The sequence below is a fragment of the Pan paniscus genome, chromosome 4 (assembly GCF_029289425.2).
Source record: "Pan paniscus chromosome 4, NHGRI_mPanPan1-v2.0_pri, whole genome shotgun sequence".
Taxonomy (NCBI): Eukaryota; Metazoa; Chordata; class Mammalia; order Primates; family Hominidae; genus Pan; species Pan paniscus.
This window is the reverse complement of record NC_073253.2, coordinates 38,491,518-38,500,997: the sequence shown is the minus strand read 5'-3', so window position 1 is coordinate 38,500,997 and position 9,480 is coordinate 38,491,518.

Below are 9,480 nucleotides of genomic sequence, written 5' to 3'. Positions count from 1 at the left end.
TATTGTCTTCTCATGCTCCTCCACCTACCTGGCCTCAAGCGATCTTCCTACCTCATCCTCCCAAAGTCCTGGGATTACAGGCACTGTCATAATCTATGTCCTTTGGACACATTATCTCATTTAATCTTCCCAACAACCTTATGAAGGAAGTTATTAGGAAAACTGGGTTTGAACCAGGCAGTCTGACCCAGCCCTTACATACCACTGTCCTAACCCCACACAGAGCTTTACTTCCTCTCTCTGAAACCAGTCCTCCGTGCTGTGCACCCTCTGATGGGGGGAAGGTGTACATTGTTTGGAGTTATAAAGAGAGGCCTAGGCGGCTGGGCGCGGTGGCTCACGCCTGTAATCCCAACACTTTGGGAGGCCGAGGCGGGCGGATCACGAGGTCAGGAGATCGAGAACATCCTGGCTAACACGGTGAAACCCCGTCTCCACTAAAAATACAAAAAATTAGCTGGGCGTGGGGGAGGACTCCTGTAGTCCCGGTTACTCTGGAGGCTGAGGCAGGAGAATGGCGTGAACCCAGGAGGCGGAGCTTGCAGTGAGCTGAGATCGCGCCACTGCACTGCACTCCAGCCTGGGTGACAGAGCCAGACTCCGTCTCAAAAAAAAAAAAAAAAAAAGAGAGAGGCCTAATGAAGAAATGGTAGCTGATGGACCTTGGACCAATAAATCAGGCACCAACTTATCTTTATCAACTGCTGGGTACAGTACCAGAACATTATAAATAGACAATAAATGCTTAGTGAGCCCAAATATCTTGTTTAATTAAGAGTTAACTATTGAAGGTGGTCTTGTGTGTGTAGAAATGAGGGGCAGGGCATGCTGGTTGGAGGGCATGTTGCAGCACATCTTTGCCAAGAATGAGCTCAGCCTGTCCTGGAGAGTCAGCTTGTCAACAATAGAGAATTCATTCAGTTGTTCAGCAAACAGGTTTTGAGCATCTACAATGTGCCAGGTACTGTGTTATGGGTTAAGGATATAAAAATGAATAAGACACAACCCCCGACTTCAAATGCTTCATGGTCTTAAGAGGTTTGGTGAGGAGGGGCAGACAGGCACAGATGGAAACAAAGACATGTGCCATGCAGGCTTATAAATGACTTTTAAAGGGTCTAGAGAAAGAGCTGAGGGTGAAGAGAGAAAAAGCTGATGGGGGAAGGGAGAGAGAAGTTGGCCATGGACAATCAGAACCCTAGAAGCAGTGAGACACAGAGGACAAGGAGGTCAGTGTGAGAATGTTGGGGTAAGTGGGGGAGCATGAGAAGACCATGGGCAGAAGAGACCAGCTAGGGCATTGCAGACCCAGGTAAAGCGCCGCTGGACTCCTTGTACATGCACACTCAGTCCCCAAATAGATGCCTTTAGACGTGATCCTCTGGTAAGATTAAAAAGGCAGCTGTTTTCCGTGTTTCAGGCAACAACTTCTAGGAAACACTTATGCATTTGCCTTTCTTTCTTTCTTTTTTTTTTTTTTTTTTTGAGACGGAATTTCACTCTTGTTGCCCAAGCTGGAGTGCAATGGTGCGATCTCAGCTCACTGCAACCTCCACTTCCTGGGTTCAAGCGATTCTCCTGCCTCAGCCTCCCGAGTCACTGGGATTAGAGGCACACACCACCACGCCCGGCTAATTTTTTGGATTTTTAGTAGAAATGGGGTTTCACCCTGTTAACCAGGCTGGTCTCAAACTCCTGACCTCAGGTGATCTGCCTGCCTTGGCCTCCCAAAGTTCTGTGATTACAGGCGTGAGCCATCACACCTAGCTGCCTTTGCCTTTCTTTTTAACTCCTAGTGACCTAGTTATTGAAAGGAGCAGGAAAAATGGTCACACCCCTAACATTCCTGCATAAAGTATTTTTAATATCAGCAGTCATCCAGTAAATCTTCATGGAGTGTCTACCATGGACCAGGCAGAGGCCAAGGAGCTGAGGATACAGCTGTGAACAGAACCCCTGACTTCATGGAGTTTACATTCAAGTGGGGCCACAGGCAGCCAAAAAACCCCAATAGATACACAGCATGTGAGGGAGTGACATACAACATAAGTAAAGGAAAGAAAGCAGGGTAAGGAGAGAGAATGAGGCTGGGGAGGGGTGGTACCTGTAATCCCAGCATTTTGGGAGGCCAAGGTAAAAGGATCACTTGAGTCCAGGAGTTCAAAAACCAGCTTGGGCAACAAGACCCTGTCTGTACAAAAATTTAAAAATAAAAAAAAATAAATAAATGAAAAGACCACTCTGATGGAGTGACAGTGGAGCCAAGACCTGAAGGGGTGAGAGGTTAGCAGATGGCTTGGAGAAGAAGAAATTAAAGTGCTTGATGTATTTTAGAAGTTACAAGGAGGCCTGTGTGGCTGGAGAGAGCATGGAAGGGAAGAGTGGGAGGAGAGGAGCACAGAGGGCCGGAAGTTAATCCTGCAGGGGACCTTTGGCTTTTGCTCTGAGTTAGACATGAGCCTTGGAGAGTTTGCACAGAAATGGGCCAAGGTCTGGTTTACCTTCTTAAGGATAACTCAGGCTTCTGTGTGAGGGCTGGAATGCAGGAGACAGGGGTGGGTAAAAGGAAACCAGCTGAGAGGCTATTGAGAACTGGGAAAGGGAGGCTGGTGTTTTGGGTGAGGGTGGGAGCAAGAGGAAATTGCAAAAGTTGATCTTGTTCCGGAAATATTTTGAAGGTAGAGCCAAAAGGATTTGCTGATGGGTTGGATGGGAGAGAAAGTGAGTAGTCAGGATGATAGGCCTTCCAAGCCTTTTGGCCAGACAAGCTGGGATGGCTGCCAGTTATTAAGACCGGGAAGATTTCTTGAGAAGAACCTCTTTGAGGATGGAATTCAAAAGCTTGGCTTTGGACGCATTAGTTTGAGATGCCTATTAGGATATACAATATCCTAATTGTACTGGGGACAGTAGTTATCAAAGTAAAGATAGTAATTAAAGTCACAGGACTAGATGAGATCACCTAGAGAGTGGTCACAGGTAGAAAAGATATCTGACCCTCAGGGCTCTCCAGTGTGTGGAGGAGGAGGCTGCAAAATAGATTGACAAGGAGCAGCCAAGGAGGGAGGAGGAGAGTCCAGAGACAGCAGTATTCTAGAAGCCAACCGCTGCCGAGAGGGGAGCAAGACAGACACTGAAGGTTAACTGTTGCATTTGGCATGATAGATAGAGTAGTGGGGATGGACGCCTGGTGTCCCTATCAGCATTTGATGGGAAAAAAATGGGAGGGGATGAGGAGATAGCAAGAGCAGACATCTCATTTAAGGAGTTTTGTATAAAGTGCAGTCAAGAAAGGCCGGGCGTGGTGGCTCACGCCTTTGTAATCCCAACACTTTGGGAGGCTGAGGTGGGCAGATCACGAGGTCAGGAGTTCAAGACCAGCAGCCTGGCCAACATAGTGAAACCTCGTCTCTCCTAAAAATACAAAAAAAAAAAAAAAAAATTAGCCAGAAATGAGTGACAAATGTAATCAAAGTTTTATCTGAAGAGACCTGAAGAGAATAAAACAATAGCTTCCATATATTGAGAACTTGTGAGATGCTTCCATATATTGAGAACTTGTGGTTGAGTGCAGTGGCTCACGCCTGTAATCCCAGCACTTTGGGAGGTCCAGGCAGGCAGATCATGAGGTCAGGAGTTCAAGACCAGCCTGGCAAACATGGCGAAACCCCATCTCTACTAAAAATACAAAAATTAGCCGGGCGTGGTGGCGGGTGCCTGTAATCCCAGCTACTCGGAAGGCTGAGGCAGGAGAATCACTTGAACCAGGAGGTTGAGGTTGCTGTGAGCTGAGATCACGCCATTGCCCTCCAGCCTGGGCAACAGAGCAAGACTCCGTCTCAACAAAAAAAAATTGAATTGGGGCTGGGTGTGGTGGGTCATGCCTGTAATCTCAGCACTTTAGAAGGCTAAGGCAGGAGGATTGCTTCAGTCCAGGAGTTTGAGACGAGCCTGGGCAACATAGTGAGACCCCCAATCTCTATGAAAGATTAAAAATTAGACTGGATGCAGTGGCTCACACCTGTAATCTCAGCACTTGGGGGGCCAAGGCAGGAGGACAGCTTGAGCCTAGGAGTTTGAGACCAGCCTGGGTAACATAGTGAGACCCTGTCTCTATTTAAAAAAATTTTTTTAATTAATAAAAAATAAAATAAAAATTAGGTGGGCATGGTGGAACATGTCTGTAGTCCCAGCTACTCCAGAGGCTGAAGTAGGAGTATTCCTTGAGTCCAAGAAATCAAGACTGCAATGAATCGTGATCATGCCACTGCACTCCACCCTGGGTGACAGAGTGAGACCCTGTCTCAAAAAAAAAAAAGAAAAAAGAAATGGGATTGGAGAGGGATCAAGAAGGAAGTCATTATTTCATAGTTTTAGGCAACAGACAATGGAAAACCAGTAGGGGAAGAAATTGACCCTGCAGAGGAGAGGAGTGAGGCTTGCTAGAGTGATGTCCTGAAGTCATTGAGAGTGGGTGGAAGTGGGTGCACATGTAGCATGAGGCGGGCTAGATGGGTGCACCAGCAGTTCACTCATTGTCAAAAGAGGGAGGGCAGGGTACATCGCGGACACCTCTGTTGGGGGAACATGTGGACATTCTCTTCTGACTGCTTCCCATTCCTTCCTGCTTTGTCTGTATGTTGTCATGCTGCTGTTTTCATCAACTTTAAGATGCATCTTTTTCATATTTTAACATCAACATGGTGAAACTGGAATAAATCTTAAAATCAATGGAATGTCAGGCTGGGTGTGGTGGCTCACACCGGTAATCTGAGCACTTTGGGAGGCAGAGGTGGGTGAATCACGAAGTCAGGAGATTGAGACCATCCTGGCTAACATGGTGAAACCCCGTCTCTACTAAAAATACAAAAAATTAGCCAGGCGTGGTGGCGGGCGCCTGTAGTCCCAGCTACTTGGGAGGCTGAGGCGGGAGAATGGTGTGAACCTGGGAGGCGGAGCTTGCAGTGAGCCGAGATCGCACCACTGCATTCCAGCCTGGGCGGCAGAGCGAGACTCCGTCTCAAAAACAAAACAAAACAAAACAAAACAAAACAAAAAAATCAATGGAATGTCTAAGTGTTGGTATTTATTTCTTCTAGGTGCTACATACAATGCAGAAGGCTTTTTGTCAAAGGTAACTTGGATATAGTGAACTGTGGAACGTTGTTACTTTGGCTCCAACTAGAGCCCTCTGTTGCAGAGGGCAAAGTGGGGCCCTGCAGATGCTGTTCACTTTGACAGTTGGGAAGAGAAGCCGACATCTTTATAATAGTAACAAACTTTGGGCTGGGGCTCTCTCTTTGTTACACATACATTCAGCCCAAGCCTCTGCAGACAGCTCCCAGGTGTCTGGGGAGGCCAGAGAGGGGAGGCCGGCCCTCTGCCCACCAGCTCTCCCAAGAGTGTGGGACACCCTCTGCCCACTCTCACAAGAGTGTGGGAGACCAAGGACAAGGCGATACTTGGCCCACACCTGAAACTGGACAGAAACTCCTGACTCAGAGGCCAAGCCTTCGGCCAAGTCAATAAGAGCTGGGCCCCTGTGTGGTGAACACATCCTGTGTGGTGACGACAAGGAGAAGTCCAAGGGTCTGAGAATGGGAGCAGTGTCACGGCATTGCTGGTGGGGTTGCTTCTCCAGCATTGTCGACTGTTAGTAGGTGTGACTTTTTACTTCTTGGATGCGTGGGAACGACTTTTTACTTCCTGGAGGCGTGGGGACGGAGCTCAGACCCTTTTCTGTGGTCTGAATCTGGGAATGGTTCGGGAGGTTCCCTTTGTCCATTTGTTCATAAGACAAATAGTTGGGTACTTACCACACGCTGTGCTAAGCACTGGATACACAATTATAAGCAAACCCAGACCGAGCCTCTGCTCTCAGAGCTTTTATCTAGTCATGGAGATGCATTAATGAAATAATAACAGTAAAAGGTTTCTTTTTTTTTTTTGAGATGGAGTGTCACTCTTATTGCCCAGTCTGCAGTGCAATGGCCTGATCTTGGCTCACTGCAACCTCCGCCTCCCGGGTTCAAGCGATTCTCCTGCCTCAGCCTCCCAAGTAGCTGGGACTACAGGCATGTGCCACCACGACCAGCTAATTTTGTATTCTTAGTAGAGATGGGGTTTCTCCGTGTTGGTCAGGCTGGTCTCGAACTCCAGACCTCAGGTGATCTGCCCACCTCGGCCTCCCAAAGGGCTGGGATTACAGGCCTGAGCCACCACACCTGGCCACAATAATAGGTTTTGAAAACCTACTTTAATGAAACTGTGTGCCAGACCCTGTTTTAAGCACCCTACAAATATTAACTCCTGTCATTAGTATAATAATCTAAGAACTGCTAGATGCGGTGGCTCACTCCTGGAATCCCAGCACTTTGGGAGGCTGAGGCGGGTGGATTACCTGAGGTCAGGAGTTCAAGACCAGCCCGGGCAACATGGTGAAACCCCATCTCTACTAAAAATACAAAAATTAGCTGGGTGCGGTGGCGTGTGCCTATAATCCCAGTTACTTCGGAGGCTGAGGCAGGAGAATCGCTTGAGCCTGGGAGGTGGAGGTTGCAGTTAACCAAGATTATGCCATTGCACTCCAGCCTGGGTGACAGAGCAAGACTCTGTCTCAAAATAAAGAAAAAAAAAACAAAACTAAGAACTAGGTATTATTAATATCAACCCTGATTTACAGATAAAAAAAACTGAGGCACAGAGAGGCAAATTTGCCCAAGGTCACACAGCTCATAAACAATGGAGTTGAGATTCCAACCCAAGCAGTTTTGCCCAGGAGTCCCAGCTCTTAGCCAGTGTGGCTAAGTTGCCTTTGTTATTCTGTCCAACTCAGTTATTCTGGTATAAAACTCCCTTTGAGGATGGAAATGACTATCAATGGAAAAAAAAAAAAAAAGCTTTTAAAGATTTAAAGTTAGTTTTATTCAGAAGTCTTACTGAGGGCTATAGACCAAGGCCTGTAGCCCAGGAGCAGTTCTGTGAGACTGCTGGGGCACAGTATCTCAGCCCATGGCTCATATACAGGCGGTGGGGGTTCAATATGTTCAAAGTCACATCAGACTTGCTCAGAGGTTGCATTCAAGCAGAATCACATTGACGTTTTGGTGTAAGAGCACAACTGGTTATAGATTACAGAGGCATCATCACTGACCTTGTCAGAGGTTATCTTATGTGTAGGCAAAGACAAACACTGCGGTCATTTATCTTTTAAGGAATATAGTGACTCAGGCAAGAGGTGTCCTGTTTTGTCTTCTAAGCATCTTTCCAGAGAGCTGTGTGTAGACACAGAGTCAGGAGCTTCGAGAAATTAAGCAAGCAGAAATGAGCAAACATGACTTCTTAACATTTGCTACTTTGTCTCATATGACTCATCAAGGAAGAAGGGATTTTAGCATCTGACAAGCCAGCTGTAGCTTTGAACACTGTTTAGGGAGCCTGCTGGGCACTGAGTAATAAGCAATTTGCATCGCACTTCTGTAGTATCTTGCATCTTGGTTTCTCTTCCCATCCTCCTCTTCATAGCTCCCTCCTCTTTTGGCTCATCCACCGCTAACTTAGTCTTTGATGCTTTTACTTTGACTTCCAGGACTTTCCTGTTGGAGTGAGCAGGTCGGTTTTCTTTGAGCTGTGCAGCAGCAGTCTCCTTGGCTAAACTCAATCCAGCACAGGACCACTCCCAAGAAAGGAGCTGCTCAATATGGGCAGAGAGGTGGGGAGTGATGGGGGGTAGAGACTGAAAATCAGATTTTAGGAATAGAAGCAGGCCGGGTGCGGTGGCTCAAGCCTGTAATCCCAGCACTTTGGGAGGCCGAGGCGGGCGGATCACGAGGTCGGGAGATCGAGATCATCCTGGCTAACACGGCGAAACCCCGTCTCTACTAAAAATACAAAAAAATTAGCCGGGGGTGGTGGCGGGCGCCTGTAGTCCCAGCTACTCTGGAGGCTGAGGCAGGAGAATGGCGTGAACCCGGGCGGCGGAGCTTGCAGTGAGCCGAGATCGCACCACTGCACTCCAGCCTGGGTGATAGAGCAAGGCTCTGTCTCAAAAAAAAAAAAGAAAAAGAAAAGAATAGAAGCATTAGCTGGGTGTTGTGGTGCATACCTCAAGGTTGAGGTGGGGGATTCACTTGAGTCCAGGATTTTGAGGCTGCAGTGGACTATAACATGCCACTATACTCTATTAAAAATAAAAAATAACAATTAAAAAAAAAAAGAATAGGAGTAGCTCTAGACCAAGGTTGTGTATCCTGGCCAATGAAATAGTCTTTACACAACCTGTCTTTTCCACAGGCTAAGTTCAGTGGGCCCCGAGCTATTCAAAACTCAACACTTTTGCAATAAAAATAAAAGTTCCTTTAGTACCTTCCACGTTACCAAGCCCATTTAGAGTTCTGATCTCCTTTGGCTTCAACAACAACCCTGGGAGGTATTCCCGGGAGAACACAGAGGTCTCCCAGTCTTCAAAGCTACACACTTCACTTGTCAGACACTAAAATTCCTCACTCTTTGGTGAGTCATTTGCATTTCTAAAGTGAGTTTCCTTTCAGAATAGCTGGGCTGAAATGTGGTTGTAAGTGACTGGGCATTAGAGCTGGCAGAACATGACAGAGACTGTATGCACTTTCAACTCCAGACTCTTCCACGACCTCTTTCTACCTCTCAGACGAGGTGGGTGGGACACTTTCATAGGCAGTGCCTGGCTGCAATTTTTCAAGAACCAAAACTTGAATGACTGCCATCATTAGGCTCTAAAGTCAAAAATTGGCCTGAATTCTCCCCCCAAAGAAATAAGCACCTAATATTTTTCTTCGTATGCTGAAAATTCAGGGAAGCTCTGATAACACAACCATTTAGCGTTACATGCAAGAAATGCTTCCACTTAAGGTCAAGAGTTTGGCATCTGCTTCCTGAAGCCCCTTCTGAATCATGTTATTTCTAACAAGAAGATACGAATTGTCTATATTTCATAAGATATAGTGAAGATTAAGTGAGAGTTGTTAGTCCATTCATTGTGTTCCCCATACCTGTTAAAATTTTTTCCTCCCAAAATTATGCTCTCTGTATTAGACCAATTATAGAAGCAGCTGAGGACTTGAGAAGTATTGTAAATAGAACAAATTTTGGCTTTAGCTGGGAAAGGAACAGAGATTCAGTCCTTCTTATTGAGTCCAGAATTGGTGGTGGATCTGGATTCAGGAAATCAGGCTGATGTTGGAGCCATTTCACTCCCTGCCCCCACCCCTGGCCCAGCATACATAGCAAAGCTCCAAAGACCCAGGGTGCGTTCTGCAGGCAGTTCCTTCATATGCTAATGAACAGTTACAAAAGCTGAACAGCAGGACCAAACTGGTTTCTGTGGGCCGAAGCAGCTGGGAATTACTGCCCTACCCTCCTTCCCAGAGATTTCACAGACCCTTCTTCTTCCACATTCCCACCAGCTGTCCTTAAATTGCCAGGAACCCACCTGTTTTAACTCAT